The 20,125-nt window shown below is 33.0% G+C and overlaps 1 protein-coding gene across 2 annotated transcripts in view; it reads right to left on the bottom strand.

Annotated features, from left to right (window-relative positions):
• Nucleotides 1-12,399, bottom strand: part of LOC134687520 (uncharacterized) — a 50,262-nt gene extending 37,863 nt beyond the window's left edge. Inside the window, exons 1-2 of one of the 2 annotated variants that reach the window (XM_063547883.1) lie at nt 12,087-12,399; nt 2,470-2,527 (exon numbers count right to left, since the gene is read on the bottom strand). The gene's annotated coding sequence lies outside the window, so the exon portion shown is untranslated. The remainder of the gene's footprint in view (nt 1-2,469; nt 2,528-12,086) is intronic. The other variant, XM_063547882.1, reaches the window with a different exon arrangement.
• Between the last annotated feature and the right edge of the window lie 7,726 nt (nt 12,400-20,125).

Below are 20,125 nucleotides of genomic sequence, written 5' to 3'. Positions count from 1 at the left end.
TATATGTGAGCCAAAATTTGTTCCTGTGAAAAAAGTTCCAGTGGACCTAATTTCACAGGTAATATATGTTCTGGGAGAACTTTTTACACAGACAATTTCTATATAATTTGTTTCATCTATATGAAATAAGTTCCACACTTTACCTGGTGAAATAAGTTCTGGGTTGGTGAAATTTGTTCCTTACCTAGTGAAATAAGTTCCATGTTTGTGAGATTTGTTCCTTACCTGGTGAAATAAATTCTGGATTTGTGAGATTTGTTCCTCACCTGGTGAAATAAGTTTCTTGTCTATGAAATATGTTCCACTGGTTAAACAAGTTTTCTTATATACTGAGCACTTGTCATCAGTCAGTTTAAAGTCATTATAAAAAACATGTATTTAGTCTGTATTTTACTGATAATGCAATAAATAAAAAGTGTAAACATCAAATTTGGATCATGTGGAGTTCAGCAAAAGTTAAATAACATACTCAATTAATAATACTAAAAATGACAATTATGAACCAGGAAAGAGAAGAATAAGAAATAGTAATAAAAGTAATTCCCCCAAAAAAGGTATCATAGTTAAAGATGAACATTTGTACTTTTTAAAAAAGGACAAAGTGACTGATCAATTATTTTAAAAGACAAAGAAACAAATCTTAAAGACACACTCTTTAAAAACTGCAATGACCATAGCTAAGTACATGTATGATAAGAACATGCACCCATGACAGATCAACAGGAAAGAAGGAGGTCGAATACCACATAAAGGATAAAACATAGATACAAATTATGATACATTATCATCGCTTTTATTTCTTATCTTCATCCTACAGTCATGCATTCAATAGCAAATGTACTGTGAAATAGGTTCGAGCAGAACATTTTCATTGATTTCTATAAAATACCTTTGTTCAAAACTAATATCACAGGAACTTATTTCATCTTTTCTTTTAAATTTTAGTATTGGAACAAAACTCATGGTGCTGTTATTTTTGTTCCGGAACTTATTTCACCCTTGCTTAAAAAATTAGTTCCGGAACAAATTTTATAGTGCTGGAACATATTTTCTGTGACATAAGTTCCGGTGGAACATATTTCATATGAAATTTGTTCCAGAGGAACAAATGTCACGCCGGAACAAATATTTTGTTACATATATGCCAGATGCCTGTTTTGTCTACAAACATGACAAAGACTAATCAGTGACGCTCGAATCCCAAAAAATTCAAAAGGCCAAATAAAGTATGTAGTTGAAGAGCATTGAAGACCATATTAACTCCTAAAAGTTTTGCCAAATACAGCTAAAGTAATCTATGCCTGAGGTAGAAAAGCCTTAGTATTTCAAAAAATTCAAAATTTTGTAAACAGTTGGTTTATAAATATAAACATCTATAATACTAAAATTACAAGGTCCAATTTGTCAGCCATCATCACGTAAAAACAACGTTTTCCACGTAATTAATATTGCCAATAATTAAGAAGTTCCGGGTCTAGTCCGATACCGATATCAATAGTATATTCATCTGTTACCTATTACCTTATCTGTACGTTCCACGTTTGACAGGCGCACCACCGAACGGTGTATTCAGGATATGCTATAGACACGGGTCATAATCACAGGGTTGACACTACTAAATTGTCAAATTGTTCCCTATTGTAGTATTTTAATCAGTAAGACTTTATAAGATAACAATACGAATACTAAAAATAAGGCGTATAGGTATAGTTTTCAATTTGTTAGCGGGCATGACGTAAAACAGCGAAGCAAAGAATTCAACTTCATTTATAACTAATATAGGACAAAGCTGTTGATTAAAAAAATACTACATCCCAGGACCTATTGTTTTCCAAATAATTAATATTACCAATAATTGATAAGTTCCAGTTAGACGGGTTCAAACAGAAAGATTTGAAAGCAGAGAAAACTGTGATAACTATCTTATAATCGGCATGACATTATCAGATGACAATACTAATACAAAAATAAGTCTTGCGCATAGTTATATACTTTAATTCAGTCACGGACCCGCGATATCACGGGTGTGTTCTAGTATCAATAATAATTCATGTCAGCCCAAAAAGTGCTGACTACTGGTTTGTGATACCCTCGGGGAAATAAATCTCCACCAGCAGTGACATGGACCCAGTGGTTGTAATTAAATAAACTCATCATAGATACCAGGACTTAATTTTGTATATACACCAGACACGCGTTTCGTCTACAAAAGACTCATCAGTGATGCTGGAATCCCAAAAAGTTTAAAAGGCCAAATAAAGAACAAAGTTTTAAGAGCATTGAGGACCATAAAATTAAGGACCATAAAAGATTACTATAAATTGTAATGCTAGACATGGTGCTAGAGTAGACAATTACATAATACGTGTATAAAACGTATACATGTAGAAATATATTGTTGGATTTATATATTTATCATATTTATTGTGTGTGCTGATGGCAACCTTCAGACAGAATCAGTACACTTACCTATAACATGTCCTGGACCTCTTTATACTGGTGCATTGAAGATTGAATTCACATTCCACTGGAAAATATAAAATTCAGTACACCAATGCAAATAACACCCATGCATGCACTCAATAAATTATATATATATGTATATAATCTTACCTTGTGTCAATCTTATGTCAACACACTTCTTCCCTATCCATGCTATCACCATATATTATCATGATAATTACCTGTTATTTATTTAAATTGGCTAGGGTTTATTAGTTTAAGAAATTGTTTGGATTTCCCCCTTTTTTAATTTACCTTGGAGTTTGGTATTTTTGTTAATACTTTTTACAGAACATTTAAGTTTTCTATTTTCTGGTGAGTAAAAAAATTACAAATACCAAAATCTACAGATTTAAAAAAAAACAAAAAAACTTTAATACACACAGGATAAATAAGTGAGCTGATTATTTTTACAATTCACTTTTGCTGTTACCTATAAAATGTGTACATGGTGTAATACCAATTTGCAGACAGAACAAGAAAAGTTACCAGTGATATTGTTGGCTTTTTCAAAACTACCTCTACCCTTTTTTATTTGGAAAATATGTGTCATTTTCATCAAATTGGGAAATTTAAAATAAACCATGAATTTGACTGAAACTTCAATTTACAGGCCCATTTTCAAGAGTCAAACCCTGCTTTAAAATAAGACCCCATTTTGTAAGTGATGATACATAAATAGACCCTCAAATGTGCACATATAGTCATTTAAGGCAAGAAAATTGTTTAAAAGAGTGTTTTTCAGTTTGTATTCATGCACAATTACTATTGAGACTGCACTGTTTTGGAAAAAAACTGTATTTTTGGGAATAATTTTAAGCAATTTTTAGCCTATCTGTAATACACTATGCTGTTGCAAATTGTCCCCCCCCCTTTTTTTTTCAAATAACAAAGATTTTTTCAAATTTTCTTTTTAATTTCCAAAATTTTGAGGAGAAACGATTGTCCCCCCTTTTACCGAAAAAAAAATTACCGAAAAAAATTATTGCTTCAAGCTATGGTCATAATCTCATAAATTTTAATTTCCAATTGAGTATGTTACCAAAATTATACATTTAAATACATCATAAAAGTCTTAAAATAGAAAATAGCATACCTAATCATGGCTAGAATTAATGTACATGTACCTTAATCCCCATTTTTAAATAAATTGACAGTTAATCATGATCACCTCAAGACAATACAACATTTGTTTATACATAGTTTAAAAGCAGTGTAAAGGGATTAATATACCTAAAGTTGTAATACATTGTAATAACTTGTTTCCCAATCCACTATCAATAAAAATATTAAATAAACAAAAGCAGTGTAAGGGCGGTAATTCAAACATAAAATTGTAAGCGTTGGTCAATAACTAAGAAATCTTTGTTTTTACCCTTTTTTGCCCCTTATTCATAATTGGTTTGAGCCATAACCCCACAAAGCCATTCCTACCCATCTCTTTGTTGTATGGAAACATGTGGTATAATTTCAGAGAGATCCATACACCTTTCCACAATTTATATAGTCTGGAAACTAGAAAAGTGCTTCTTTGGACCCTTTTTTGGCCCCTTATTCCATAACCCCCAAATTCAAACCCAACCTTCCTTTTAAGGAAATAAACCTGTGTTTAAATTTCATAGATTTTTGTATTTACTTAGTTATTGTCTTGAAACCAAATGTATGTCATGTATGTTCTATGTATGATATCTGTATCTGTATCTTCATTATAGGCACATATATTTTTACATTGTCTTATCTGGGTCTTTTAAAGCTGACTATGCGGTATGGGCTTTGCTCATTGTTGAAGGCCGTACGGTGACCTATAGTTGTTAATTTTGGTGTCATTTTGGTCTTTTGTGTATAGTTGTCTCATTGGCAATCATGCCACATCTTCTTTTTTACACCTTCAGTACGAAGTAATAAATCCAATATAAATCCAATCACCAATTAATAAATCCAATATAAATCCAATCACCAATAGAATTATAATACATTCTGTACACAATGTGACTAGTTGGAGATTACCGAGTCCAACTGCTGTTTTGCCAGACAAGCTGGGGCTGTGGGACTTGTCTGGCATAACAGCATTTGGATGTCAGAGTAATCTCTAGAAGATGACCTGATACCAATATATGACTGCAAAGTTTTATGCTGTAGTATAAAAATTTTGTCCAAATCTCAATTTATTTCGAAACTGAAAAAAAGTACCATATCCATTTAATATATCATGATTAGGACACAGGGGCTTGTTTCAATTGCCGGATTAACTAAACCTGGCAATTGTAACAAGCCCCTGTGATTAGGATTAAAAAAATTATTCAACAACCATGACAAAAAATAAAAATGTTGTCAGAATCTCACTTTCTTTAGAAACAATGGAAAAAAAAAAAAAGTAGAGTGGGGTGCTCATTTTCGCCACATCTTTCTATGTTTTCTACAGTTTATGGTCAGGTCTAAATGTTTTTGAAGTATACTGATATTTCTATATGAAGATAACTTCAAATGCAAAATATTCTTAAGCTTGAAAACGTGTTTATTTGAAAAAAATCATCTGAAAAGTTAGATTAAAGGGTGCTTGAAATTTCCGGATGTTTTGTCAATGGGGGACACATATTCGCCGTTTTTACACATCTATTTAAAACCAAATAACCGCAGCTTTTAACATTTTTTATCAAATCAATTGCATTTTAGATAAATAACAGACATTTCAAAGGTGTAAAGAATTCAAAATTAGGGCATTCAGTCAAATATTTACTTAGAAATACTTCTTTAAAATCATATTTTTTATTCAGGAAATTGTCCGAAAATCGTTGTCCGTTTTTCTGTCATTTTCGGTAGGAGCCGCAATTTTATTTCAGTTTAAAAAAATATCATATACCGGTACATTTCTTCCATTTCAGCCATCCTTTGAAGTTTTTACACCTCAAAATCCTAAAACGGCAAAATTGTGTCCCCGGCGAAAATGAGCACCCCACTCTACTACTTCTTCCTCTTATAGTATCCAGTTATCCATCAGATTTTTGATAATTACTAACTGCTGCGCATGCGTAGGATCATAATAAATAAATATTTACAAAATAAAAGTGCCAAAAAATAAACAAATACTAACATGACATGTGGATAAAACTATTTACATAACTACTAGGTTTACTGTTCTATATTGTAGAGAACAGTAGGTGTTAACTGTTCTCTAAAAATATTTAAAGTGGGAGAAAGTACTACCTTTGGAGGTAGTACATTCCATTGTGTAATAGTATACAGAAAAAATGAATATTTGTAACAATCTTTAACTGTAAGTAAGTGTCTGTAAGTTTGTGGATGAAGTTCAGGGGCGTAGCTAGAAAGAAATGATGTGCAAGCAAGTTCTGCCGAGCGGAGCGAGGCGAAACATTTTTGGGACCCTTTTATGCAGGAAAATGTTTTTTGTCGGTTTTCGGTCATAGGACAGTTGATAGAGGAGCTTCATGTAGATAGAACTTATAAACAATTTATGAATGTAAAACTATTTATAAAGCTGCTGAATAGAGTAAATCATGGTTAATTGAAAACATAATCTACAAATTTTTCTAATATAGAATTTACTCGAAATTGTCAAAAATCTGCTCTTCGGGTCTAGGCCGAAACGAACTTCTCTATTTATTTGTCGGCAATATTCACACTATCCCGATGCATATGCAGTAATGCCAGCGATGATAACCTATCATTGTTCATTGGTGATCGTACATTTGATTTAAACAGACGTAGTACATTGATAGATCTCCACGGTAGCACTCGCGAGATGCTATAAACCAGTGTACGTGTTCGCCATCGAGCGACCTCCCAATTGAATTCGTCAAAATTACATACCAGGTCAGTTTCGTATGTCTCTGACAATGTTGAGATTTGTTCGTTTGTTATATTTCCTACAACAGGAGGAAAAAGATACGACACAAAGAAGCGATTTTCTGATAATACCAGACGCGACTACACTCTCCAATTCCATTATCATAGGCATTCGATTTTTATATGGTCTATAAACGCAAAATATAATGAGACTTTCCAATACTGTTTGGCATGTTTGCAGGATGAGTTGCTCTGTTAGTCCGTCAAACACATCGCCATGGAATAATTTCATCGATATCGAAGGGTTCTGATAAATATCATGCCGATTGATACATCTCATTCCAAACAGATAAACCGTACTCTGTAAAATGTGCTCCGAAACTACATGTGTTAGACTGCGTATAACAAATTCAAATCTTGTAAAAGATACAAGTTACACTGTCCGATTTCGTCATGCATGATCTTCAATAAAACTTCTATACTGAAACCAAATGCCGTTATTTAATGACATTTCATAAATTAAAAAAGTGACAACATGTGTGTTTCCTTTAAAATTTAATTTGTTATTTTTTAATTTTGTAATATTTTTTTTTGCATGCCGAACCGATGTGCACGCAACTGCGTGTTGGCGTATAGGGAGCTTTGCGCCTGAAGTTGTTGGGTTCTATTGTCTGTTGGTATGAGTAATGTTGATGGTACAGTGACAATATGGTGTACAATTTAATAAAACATTATAAGACTAGTTTTAAGTCTTCGTTGTTGTAAGGTACAATGTTGTAGGCCAATTTAAAGTATTGAGCATGTCTGTAACGCTACTTAGTGGTGTTGTGATAACGATTACAGGCATATCTAGCAGCCCGACGTTGAACCATCTCAAGTTTATTGCATTGTTCAGCAGTATGAGGGTTCCAAACCGACATCGTATTCCTCAAAACTGTTTTAAACACAAAACAAATAAAAGAATGCGAACATGTACGGGGCGATTGTGATTGGGGCGAACTGACCCCGATAATTTCGTTGAACTTGACATGAGTCCATCACTCAGAACGGACAAGGTATGATAAAAGGCGTTTTTGGCCCCCTTCCCAAATAAGTTTATATATATATCATTGATAGTCTTAGGATAAAAACTCTTAAAAACTGTGGTTTTTTTATGTTCCGGTGAAAGAAAGGTTGCCTAGCAACGGTTTTAATAAATAGCCAAATTATCACATATGCATTGCTTTCTTATTACAAATAAGCATAATTCAAAATAGTATTGTTTGTTTAACAATAACTTGAGTTTGCAAAGGAAAAGTCACTTCAATTTCAGTGTAAAAAAATGCTTAGCAACAACCTAGCAACAAAAATTTTGCCTAGCAACGGTTCAAAAATTTGTAATTTCGGCCATATGAGGTATAGATATAGCAATATTTAAAGATTTAGCTACCGTAAATGATTTTTCTTTCGTATATATGATGTCTTGGTCATCATTTTTTTTCTCAAGAAAATGAAATTGACCATAGCAACCTAAAAGTTGCTTAGCAACAGTTGAAAAAGATAGAAATCAAATTGAACTACAGAAAAACAGTTTTGATTTTTAATTGTACAAATTAGAGTACAACCAGGTTTATAGAAATGTTAAACATGCAAGAATAACTAGAAGTAAGAAATGAAAGTAAGTCAATTGTATAGCATGCTGATAAAAAGATTAGCAACCAAAACAGTGCTTAGCAACGATTAAATAATGGTGTATTTTTTTTTTGTATACCGAAGTAGGTTTTTTGGTATCATATCTATATCTTGATGAAGTAAATATTAAATCATATGCTGTTACAAAAAACAGGGTTGAGATCTCAAAAAATATTGTTTAACCCCGCAGCATTTAAGTCAGGAGCCTCTGACCTTTGTTAGTGTTTTACGATTTTTCATTTTAGTTTCTTGTGTATAAATCGGAGTTTAGTATGACGCCAAATATTACTGAACTAGCATACATATTTGATTAGGGACCAGCTGAAAGATGCTTCAGGGTGTTGAAGTTTCTCGCGGCAATGAAGACCCATTGGTGGCCTTCAGTTGTTGTTTGCTCTTTGGTCGGGTTGTTGTCTCTTTCCCCATTTTATTCTCAATCTTAGTATTAGATAAAAGATAGCTATCTAAATCTATTTAATAAAAAAAAAAGCATAAATAGAAATTATATAAGAATGTGTCCCCAGTATAGTATACCATGAAAATGGGGCAGCATCTCTAATTTGGCATTAAAATTAGAAATATCATATCACACGGAACATGTGAAGTAAGTTTTAAGTTGATTGGACTTCAACTTCATCAAAAAATTACCTCGACCAAAAACTTTAACATGAAGCGCGACAGATGGACGAACATACAGACGCACAGACCGGAAAACATAATGTCTATAAATGGGCCATAAAAACTTCAAGTTATACAAGAAGTGACAATTATTATTCATAAATAATTGTGAAAGTTATGAATATAGCATTTCACATTTACATGATGATTACCGGTACATTGAAAAACTGGATTACTATTGAAGATTCAGTATCAGATTTATACAGTATGTAGAGCAAATATGCATAGCCTATACAATGCCATTGTTTGTCACTTCAATAATCGTACACTGTGACTTTTTTAACACTTAACACAATATTTTAAAGAAGGAAATGCTTAAAAAACAAAGTTCAAAATGTTCGATGAGGTCAGGCTTCAAGACGATAAAAACTCATGAAGATATGTAGACGAAAGAGGCATGAACATCTTCAAGCTTCTCTACAAATATATTATTTCTACGATATATATATATCATGAAATTATCATGTGCAATCATACCACATCTCCTTATCTTATCCAAAATGTTTTGGTTTTTTTAATGAAACAGTTATTGGTAAGTAGTATTTTATACCTAAAAACATTTGAATTTGATAAGAAACGTAGACACACTTCATTAAAGACCATTAAAGGGTCATGGTGGCCGAGTGGTCTAAGAAGTTACTTCTGTAATCCCTAGCTAGTCAACACTGAAGTTGTGAGTTCGACCCCCGATGGTGCGGGTGCACTCGTTTTCAACCTGAATTTATCCTTTTTAAGTTGATCTATTTATTATTTTTATTCTGAATGTCTGAATGTCTAACCAAAAGGTTTCAATTTTCAAGATTTGCAGCCGATTTCATTGAGTGTGTAGCCAAAGGTATAGTCTTTGGTAAGCTTGCTTGTTAGCTGAACCGTGAAGTCATTATTTTGTCAGGTTTACTACCCTCTTTTCGAAGTAGCATAGTCCATCAGCAAACAAACTAAAGATATTACCTTTGACTTCACACTCAATGATGTCGGCTGTAGAAGTCACCAAGTTCAACCTTTCCGGTATTGAATAAATATTTAAAATTACTAAAAAAATCTTATTTATTGCATTAGGGACATTTAACTGTAGTACTAGTAGTGCAATTTGTGTCTTCAGTAATATATATATATAGCATGTGAGAGGGAAAACAAGTTCAACTACCCTAATTGGTTTTTTTAAGTACCAAGAAATATTGACTAAGTCCAAAAGCCTGACATTTTTGGAATATTTGAAGAATAACAAAAATCCGGTGGCAATGCATGCTTCAATTAGGTGTACAATAAAGGTATTAAAGCTGTATCTCTAAAACTGTAGGATAACCAAGTGGTGGATCCAGAAATGTTCATAAGTGAAGGCCCACTGGCTGCCTAAGAGAGGGCATGATTTTGTCAAGCTTCAGTGATTCCCTATATATAAGCAACCATTTTATTTCTCAAAAGGGGAGCCGGTCCCCCTCCCCTCCCCCTTAATCCGTCTCTGTAACCGACTCTTCATATATATAGCTTGTACCAAAAAGTTAATGTGTCAATATACCGGACATTTAAAGAAAATTTTATAAAAAAAAAATCAAAACCCTGTCATGCCTGTAGACATATACATCTCTATTATAAATAAAAAGCTTTTTAGGTCAAAATCTTAAGGCGATAAATAGACGTATATGTCCGGACAGAAACAAACGGACGGATGGATGGATGGACGTACGGACAGATCTAAATTAACGAACGTGCTCGACATTAAAAAGTAAAATATGTTAAAAGTAATTTCGCTATAGCATGTTTTATTTGAAAATCCAAATTGGATCTGAGTCAATTGAATGCTACGCGTACATGTGTACTTTTTTTTATGGTTACAGCTTGTCAAAAGAGTGCTCTGACACATGTATAAGAAAAATCATTAGTGTACCGATATATGAAAAGGCTGGAACACATAATTTACAGTATTGTATAAGTGTAGTTAACTTATTTTCAGTATCAACTGCTCTTAAATTGACATGGAATTATGTTTATAATTACATTTCATACTTTAGATTCAGCATTTATACTGTTTGCACTGATGCTTAACGTTTTAGTTTAGTACTGCATTTAGATACTTTTCTATTAACAGGTCATTGTATCTATAGCATGAACGAAATTATGGACAATTCTCATATACTTAATTTAAACCAATAGATATGTAACATATTTTTCTGTAGATGGTAAAATAGAAAACTTCAAAGTGCAAAATATATAAGTTTTGATAAATGATTTTCTTCAGAACTACAAAAAGGGTTTGAATATATTGTGAATTTATTATAAAATTCATTTGTAAGATTTCGTTGAATATTTGAAAATAATAATGAATAAAAATTAATTCACCATATTTCAAGGGACAAAACTCTGTATTTGGCTGCATAGTGTTGGACTATTTTGATTTATATGGGTCTAATTTCACGTACAATATATTTCTTTAAGAGAGTGACATGTCTTGATGACTGGATACGGCGTAATACTATCCGTACGTGATATTCTGATCGATTATGTATCCCGGAATAATTTCTTTCCCGTGCGTGCGGTTCCCTATGACGTATTACAATGACTTGCCTAAATAATGTAAACAATCGGATTATTTTTCAAATTTTTAGACATGAGCGCCAACGCAGACCACCATGATATTTTGTTATGGAAAAGATACAGAAGAGTACCTTTGATGGTTAAAAATTTCAAGATGGTCTACGTTGGCGCTGATGTCAAATTTCGTCTCCGGACAAAATTGTAGATTTCTTACACTTTTCGTCGGTTTAAGACTATTCAATGTCTAAGTTTGAACATATTTGAGTACATAACACCTAAAAATAAGGTTCTACAGGGACGAACAGATATTGAAGTTCATTACACAAGCGTGATGGGATTCAACTGTAAAGTTTAAAAATTCTGGTAAAGGGGGGCCAAAAACGGCCCTTATCATACCTTGTCCTCACAGGTACTTGAGGACAGGACCCTATAGGAGCCTTGTGATGCCCCCCTCCCCCTTTTTTTTTTTTTTTTTAATCGAGCAAAAATATCATTATTTTCGCTTATATTCAGCTCTCTGTATGCTATTTATCACTTCAAATGCAAGGAATACTATCAAATACCAGTTTCTAAAATTTGGGGTTTCTGATATCAGAAACCCCAAATTTTAGAAACTGGTATTTGATAGTATTCCTTGCATTTGAAGTGATAAATAGCATACAGAGAGCTGAATATAAGCGAAAATAATGATATTTTTGCTCGATTAAAAAAAAAAAAAAAAAGGGGGAGGGGGGCATCACAAGGCTCCTATAGGGTCCTGTCCTCAAGTACCTGTGCTTGTCCTTTGTTATCGTCAATGCCTTTAGCATTCTATCATCGATATATTTACAAGAAGGACAGTTTGCCACCCATATTTAGATTTAATAAGACTTAGATAATCTAACTCTGTTACTTACATTGCACACAATCACTGCGGAGTTTTGACTATCGGCCTCACCTCAAGTGACAAAATTATAACGGCTGCTAAATGGCGTTGTTTGTTTCTTGATTAAGGAGTACTCCGTTCGACACCAGCCATGCCAGCGGCAAGCGGCCTAGCAAAATAGCAGATGTACTTGGCCTGCCATTTTAAAATAGCCTCGTGAAACGTGCTATATTTACTCGTTCCGATAAAATAGCACTTTCTAATTTTACCAGTTCCGCGGCAAAATAGCGATATATATAGGAGGATGGTAATGCCCTTTACCGTCAGGCGTTTAACCATCCACTTTCGACTGGTAAGCGGAAGAAGGGATCCCTACGACTACGTCATGATTCATGAATTATGCATATATCTATTTATAGGCTATTTTTGGGATGCACTAATGACAGGATGATTGCCCGGATAGTGACAGGACGGTTGACCGGACGACATATAAATAGTCATAACTTTTTTGTTATCCGATAGATTTGTTTAATATTTGTAAACCTGATAGATATTAAACTATATTTTATGAGAATAAAAAAAAAAGAGGGAAAATAATTATTTTTGAGCAAAAAAAATTGACCGGACGGTATTCACACTCGCCAATATACGCTATATATATATTCAACTGGTCGACGACAAATGTTAATATCTCTTTTGTTTTACAATATTTGTCCATGAAACTCAGGAATCTGTGAGATTTATAAATATATTATACGAAAATATAAACTTGATTGCAAAAAACGTGTTTTTCTCAAAAAAAAGTTGACCGGACGGTATTCACCCTCGCCGATATACGCTATATATATATTGAAATGGTCGACGACAAGTGTTAATATCTCTTTTGTTTTACAGTATTTGTCCATGAAACTCAGGAACCTGTGAGATTGAATAATATATTACACGAAAATATAAACTTTAAAGTAAAAAAGAAAAGAAATCTTCAAAATAAGTTGACCGGACGGTATTCACTTTCGACGATGTACGCGTTGATTATATTGAACTGAGCGACAAAAAAATGTAAATATTTTTTTTTGTAAACAATATTTTTTCATAAAACTGAGATATTTGCGAGATAAATAAATATATGATATGGAAAGTTAACTTTATGATAAAAAAAGTTATTTTTCTTCAAAAAAAAGTTGACCGGACGGAACTAACATTCGCCGATATATGCCTTAATAATATTAAATTGATTGTGTCAAGTGTTAATATTATTTTTTTTTTTACCATATCTGTCCCTGAAATTTATGAACATTGGAGATGAATAAATATATTTTACGAAAAATTAAACTATATATTAAAATAATAAAAGAAATAAAAAAATTGACCGAACGGATTTTACATTCAATTGATATAAATATTGAACTGATCGACACAAGACTTAATATCTCTTTTTGGTTATAATATTTTTAATAGCAATATTTTATGAAAATAAAAACCGTTATAGCAAGGATTTGTAAAGTTAGAAATCCTTGTTTATAGTTAATAGTTTATATTACTATCGAATAAATGAAATTGTTTCAATTTGTTCAAATGGTAAAAATTGGCGGCAACAAATTGTTAACCGACCCCTTCCGTCTGCCAGAATAATTCTGCCCCCTGCCCACCAACGGGGAGGTGGAAGTGGGAATTTCGAGCAGGATATACTTTTTATTTCAAAATTACATCGTCATTACAAAAAAACAAATGTGGTTCATTCACAAAGCAAATACAGGAAACAAAACCTTTTAATACATTTAGCACTATCACAAATGAAATGGGACTAGAAATTTCTTCTTTAATTGGATACTAATTACCAACTGATTATAAGGTAATTCAATTAAATGTATTTGATGTCTCAGGTGTGAAAACTTTAATGACATGTTATTTGGCTTGATTGGTGATTACAACAATTGTCAAAATTAGATTAATTTGATTAAATATCATTACTTCTATTATACATTGGTGAACTCGCTCACATAAACATTTTTGGTCTAACTATACAAATCCTTGCTATAAAGTTTATATTTTCATATCAAGTATTTATTGATCTCGTAGATTTCTTAGTTTCGAGTAAAAATATTGTAAAACAAATAAGATATTGACACTTATTTTTATCAGTACAATATAATTAACGCGTACATCGGCGAATGTGATCACCGTCCGGTAAACTTTTTTTGGAGACAAACTTTTTTTTTCACTATCAAGTTTATATTGTCGTATCCAATATTTATTATTCTCACAGATTCCTGAATTTCATGATAAAATATTGTAAAACAAATGAGATATCAACACTTGTCGTCGACCAGTTCAATATAATCAACGCGTACATCGTCGAAAGTGAATACCGTCCGGTCAACTTATTTTGCAGATTTCTTTTCTTTTTTACTTTAAAGATTATATTTTCGTGTAATATATTATTCAATCTCACAGGTTCCTGAGTTTCATGGACAAATATTGTAAAACAAAAGAGATATTAACACTTGTCGTCGACCATTTCAATATATATATAGCGTATATCGGCGAGGGTGAATACCGTCCGGTCAACTTTTTTTTGAGAAAAACACGTTTTTTTGCAATCAAGTTTATATTTTCGTATAATATATTTATAAATCTCACAGATTCCTGAGTTTCATGGACAAATATTGTAAAACAAAAGAGATATTAACATTTGTCGTCGACCAGTTGAATATATATAGCGTATATTGGCGAGTGTGAATACCGTCCGGTCAACTTTTTTTGCTCAAAAATAATTATTTTCCCTCTTTTTTTTTAATTTTCATAAAATATAGTTTAATATCTTTCAGGTTTACAAATATTAAACAAATCTATCGGATAACAAAAAAAGTTATGACTATTTATATATCGTCCGGTCAACCGTCCTGTCACTAGCCGGGCAATCATCCTGTCATTAGGCAGCAACCATTTGATTTTCGGGGGGGGGGGGGGGGGGGGCTATGTTTTTTTTTGGAAAAAAAAGTTTGTTACCAGGTTTTGGTGAAAAAAATAATTTGTTTTTGGACCCTGAGAAAATCCCTTGGGGGAGGGAGGTACGTGGTCCGGGGTTTGGAACCCCCCTTTTTTGGGGGGACGATCAATGCATTTGAATAACTTCAATATTTTTTTGGTAGGGGTGTGCCATTTTTGCCTCAAAAACGTACCCATTTTAATATATCATTCACTGTCAAATTCAATACCTATAGTTAACTTGAATCTATGACAAGTCGCCCCACTGGCAAGTCGCCCCACTTTTTCACCAACTCGCCCCACTTTAAAAAAAAAACCGCCCCAACCTGGATCACCAACTCGCCCCACTTTTTAAAAAATCGCCCCATATGTGAAATTGGTTAAATCATGTTTAATATTACTCCTGCCAACTCGCCCCACTGAATGGAAAACGATAAAATCTAGATTAACATATTATTAACCAGGATGAATTTAGTAAAGCCAACTCGCCCCACTCATGGAAAAATATGTTATCCCGTTGTATATAAGTTAAATTCCGTGAATATTACTCCTCAGTGCCAACTCGCCCCACTTATGGAAAAAGATGCTATCCCATTGAAAACCTTAATATAGAAACTTCTTATATTATTCCTTTTTTTTAATATAAAAGTAAGAAGTGAGTATTAATATTTCGGTAACGTGAATGTCAATTAGCCCCACTTATGAATAGTACAAGTATGAATAGAGTAAAAATAAAGGCTACCAACTAGCCCCACTTACGAATAAAATAATTAAACTGAAATGTGTGTTGGCTTTCCAATTTCTCACTTATGAGAATGTTTGAAATGCTTCCTTTTTTTATAACCGTTTTCCATTAAGTGGGGCGAGTTGGCAGGAGTAATATTGAACATGATTTAACCAATTTCACATGTGGGGCGATTTTTTAAAAAGTGGGGCGAGTTGGTGAAAAAGTGGGGCGATTAGGTCACGCCTGTATGAAACAATCTGTATGGAATGTACACGGAATATAGTAGGAAAATTGCTTTGAATTCCTACCAGAAAAGAGTGATATTCCAGTCAGACAGTAGTAGGAATCCACACGGAAAATAGGCGAAAAATTTAAATTAGCAGGAATTTCTTAGTAGGAATATTGTATATTCCTACCAGGAATATGCAAATTAGCAGGAATAATTTGGTAGGAAAATAAAATTCCTACTAGAAAACCTGGTAGGAATTTTTCAAAATTCCACCCAGAAAAAAATATTTTCTGGTAGGAATCTAAAAATATACAAAATGTAAGTGTATATTCAAAAATACACAACTGGGTCAAAGATAAGTTTGAATCTCAACAACAAAGAACAAAGGAAATTCATGGAATCAATTCCTTTTAAAAAAAATAGACTTTTGAAATGTTTAAGGAAACTGCATGCAATATATGCAAGCTATAGAAAGTGTTATTATACATAAAGTACATGTAAATCTAAATTAGTTAAAGAACAAATAATGAGCAAGATTATGCACTATTAATGAATTATTAATTGATTACTAAATACTTTTGGCAGGCAGATAAAAAAAAATCATCTTGAATGTATAAGAATTACCTTTAGTCTTGATTATCCATATTTTCTTACATTTCTACATTGTTACGTTGTGTGACCCTATAGCTTGCATTATTGTATTCCAACACAACCTTTCAATCTTTCCCCTCCAACTTTTGAATTTGTGAACTGGAACTTGCTTGCATTTAACATTGCAAAATGTGTGTCATTTGCAAACAGGAATCCAGTTCAAGATAACTTTCCAGGTAGAAAGATTTTCTGGTAGGAATTTATAAATAAATTCTGGTAGGAATCTTAAACATGTAGTAGGAAAATAAATAATCAACTCAGATTTTCAAATCAGAAAAAAATCTATACAGACTTTAACAATTCCACCTAGGTAGTAGGATTTTTGAAGTAGGAATATTAAAAAATCCAGTCAGACTTTTGTTCATTTTCCATGTCCGTCTACTTTCTATATAGAATCTTTGAATCTAGGTGGATTCCTACTTCATTCCTACCAGTGTCTGGGTGGAATCCTACTACTTATTTCGTACGGGTGTGGGACGACTTGCCAGTGGTGCGACTTGTCCTGCTTCCGTTAACTTATATAAATATTTAAGAAAGAATGACCTATACTTATATACAATATTTAAAATATATATAATATTTTTAAATGTCAGATACTTCCATGCAGAAAGGTGCAAATTTAATCAGATTTGCAGAAGAATAGATTGAATTAATATATAATATGTAGATCATACCCCAAATCAATATAGATCTACAGTTATAAAACGTAAATGCATTTTAATATAGGGTGTCATTAAAAAGGAGGGTCATTTTTATATAAAACCTTGCAAAATTATGACCCATCATTTTTGGCACATCCCCGTATAACCAATAATAGGAAGTTAGCCCCCTCCCCCGTGCCTAAGTCAGGAATGATGTACAGTACGAAGTTGTCGTTTGTTTATGTAATTTACACGTATTTCTCGTTTTTTTTAGCTCACCTGGTCCCAAAGGGCCAAGTGAGCTTTTCCCATCACTTTGCGTCCGTCGTCTGTCGTCGTCCGGCGCCCGTCGTCCGTCGTCGTTAACTTTTACAAAAATCTTCTCCTCTGAAACTGCAGGGCCAAATTTAATTAAACTTGGCCACAATCATCATTGGGGTATCTTGTTCAAAAACTGTGTGGCGTGACCTGGCCAACCAACCAAGATGGCTGCCATAGCTACAAATAGAACATAGGGGTAAAATGCAGTTTTTGGCTTAAAACTCAAAAACCAAAGCATTAAGAGCAAATCTGACAAGAATTTTTAAATGAATTGGACAATCTGTTGTTGGATTGCTGCCCCTGAATTGGTAATTTTAAGGAATTTTTTCTGTTTTTGGTTATTATCTTGAATATTTTTATAGATAGAGATAAACTGTAAACAGCAATAATGTTTAGCAAGTAAGATTAACAAATAAGTCAACATGACTGAAGTGGTCAGTTGACCCCTTTAGGAGTTATTGCCCTTTATAGTCAATTTTTAACAATTTTTCGTAAATCTTAGTGATCTTTTACAAAAATCTTCTCCTCTGAAACTACGTGGCCAAATTAAACCAAACTTGGCCACAATCATCATTTGGGTATCTAGTTTATAAAATGTGTGGCATCATCCGGTCACCAAACCAATATGGCCGCCACGCTAAAAATAGCACATAGGGGTAAATTAAGTTTTTGGCTTATTACTCAAAAACCAAAGCATTTCAAGCAAATCTGACATGTGGTAAAAAATTTTATCAGGTCCAAATCTATCTGCCCTGAAATTTTCAGGTGAATCGGACAACCCGTTGTTGGGTTGCTGCCCCTGAATTGGTAATTTTAAGGAAATTTTTCTGTTTTTGGTTATTATCTTGAATATTATTATAGATAGAGATAAACTGTAAAAAACAATAACTGTTTACAAAGTAAGATCTACAAATAAGTCTACATGACTGAAATAGTCAGTTGACCCCTTTAGGAGTTATTGCCCTTTATAGTCAATTTATAACCATTTTTCGCAAATCTTAGTAATCTTTTACAAAAATCTTCTCCTCTGAATTTACTGGGCCAAGTTAATAATAGATAGAGATAATTGTAAGCAGCAAGAATGTTCAGTTAAGTAAGATGTACAAACACATCACCATCACCAAAACACAATTTTGTCATGAATCCATCTGCGTCCTTTGTTTAATACTCACATAGACCAAGGTGAGCGACACAGGCTCTTTAGAGCCTCTAGTTTTATAGATTTGACCGTTGGTTTTCCTGTTTGAATGGTTTTACACTTGTAATTTTGGGGCCCTTTATAGCTTGTTGTTCGGTGTGAGCCAAGACTCCGTGTTGAAGGCCGTACATTGACCATAATGGTTGACCTTTTTAAATTGTTATTTGGATGGAAAGTTGTCTCATTGGCACTCACACCACATCTTCCTATACCTATATATGTCCTGATGGAAGATGTAAGATCTCTCTAAATTCTTTAAGTATGTATGTTCGCTACTCTGCTTCAAAATACCAAGCTTTTTAAAAGACTCATGCAGTTTGTTATAAAATGAAAGTTTATGAATAAAGGAACTAAAGAGATAGAAAAAAATTGAGGGGTCCGTGTGCTTGTTTCCAAGATATAAACTATTGAATATTTGACAGAAAATGATTTTTTCATACATTTTACATTAGATAGAAAAATAAATTAACACAAATTTTAGAACACAACAAAAATAAACATTCCTGTAATCAAATATATCATAGTGCCAGTTCTTTTCTGTTTTACTATTCTTTCGACAATCGATAGTATTAACCTATCTCTTTTATTTCTTTACCAGTTATTTGTTCTGCATAAGAATCAGGCAGTGGTAAAACATGACAAAAAAAACCACCCAATTTGACATTGATTTCAGTTCATAATATGTAGTTATGCACAAAAATAACATTCATTTCCATTTTCTGTTCTGGTAAAAAAAGATACAATTTGGTTGGAATGCACTAGAAATTAACGAATAAGGGTAGATAACTCTGTAATTTGCTATCATTCTAACCAATTTTCTAACCGAGTTATTTGATAATCATATTACCAGACACACACAAACGAAAGACTAATACTTTTTAACTCAGGATGATGGTTAGAATTAAATAGCATGATTAGCCCGGTGCCTTAATTCATGACCCGATCAACCAACCAAGATGGCCGCCACGGCTAAAAATAGAACAATGGGGTAAAATGCAGTTTTTGGCTTATAACTCAAAAAACAAAGCATAAAGAGCAAATCTGACATGGGATACAATTGTTTATCAGGTCCAGATCTATCTGCCCTGAAATTTTCAGATGAATCGGACAACCCGTTGATGGGTTGCTGGCCCTGAATTGATAATTTTAAGGAAATTTTGCTGTTTTTGGTTATTATCTTGAATATTATTATAGATAGAGATAAACTGTATACAGCAATCATGTTCAGCAAGTAGGATTAACAGATAAGTCAACATGACTGAAGTGGTCAGTTGACCCCTTTAGGAGTTATTGCCCTTTATAGTCAATTTTTAAC

Source organism: Mytilus trossulus, chromosome 10, assembly GCF_036588685.1.
Source record: "Mytilus trossulus isolate FHL-02 chromosome 10, PNRI_Mtr1.1.1.hap1, whole genome shotgun sequence".
NCBI lineage: Eukaryota > Metazoa > Mollusca > Bivalvia > Mytilida > Mytilidae > Mytilus > Mytilus trossulus.
This window is presented reverse-complemented; position numbering and strand designations above follow the sequence as displayed.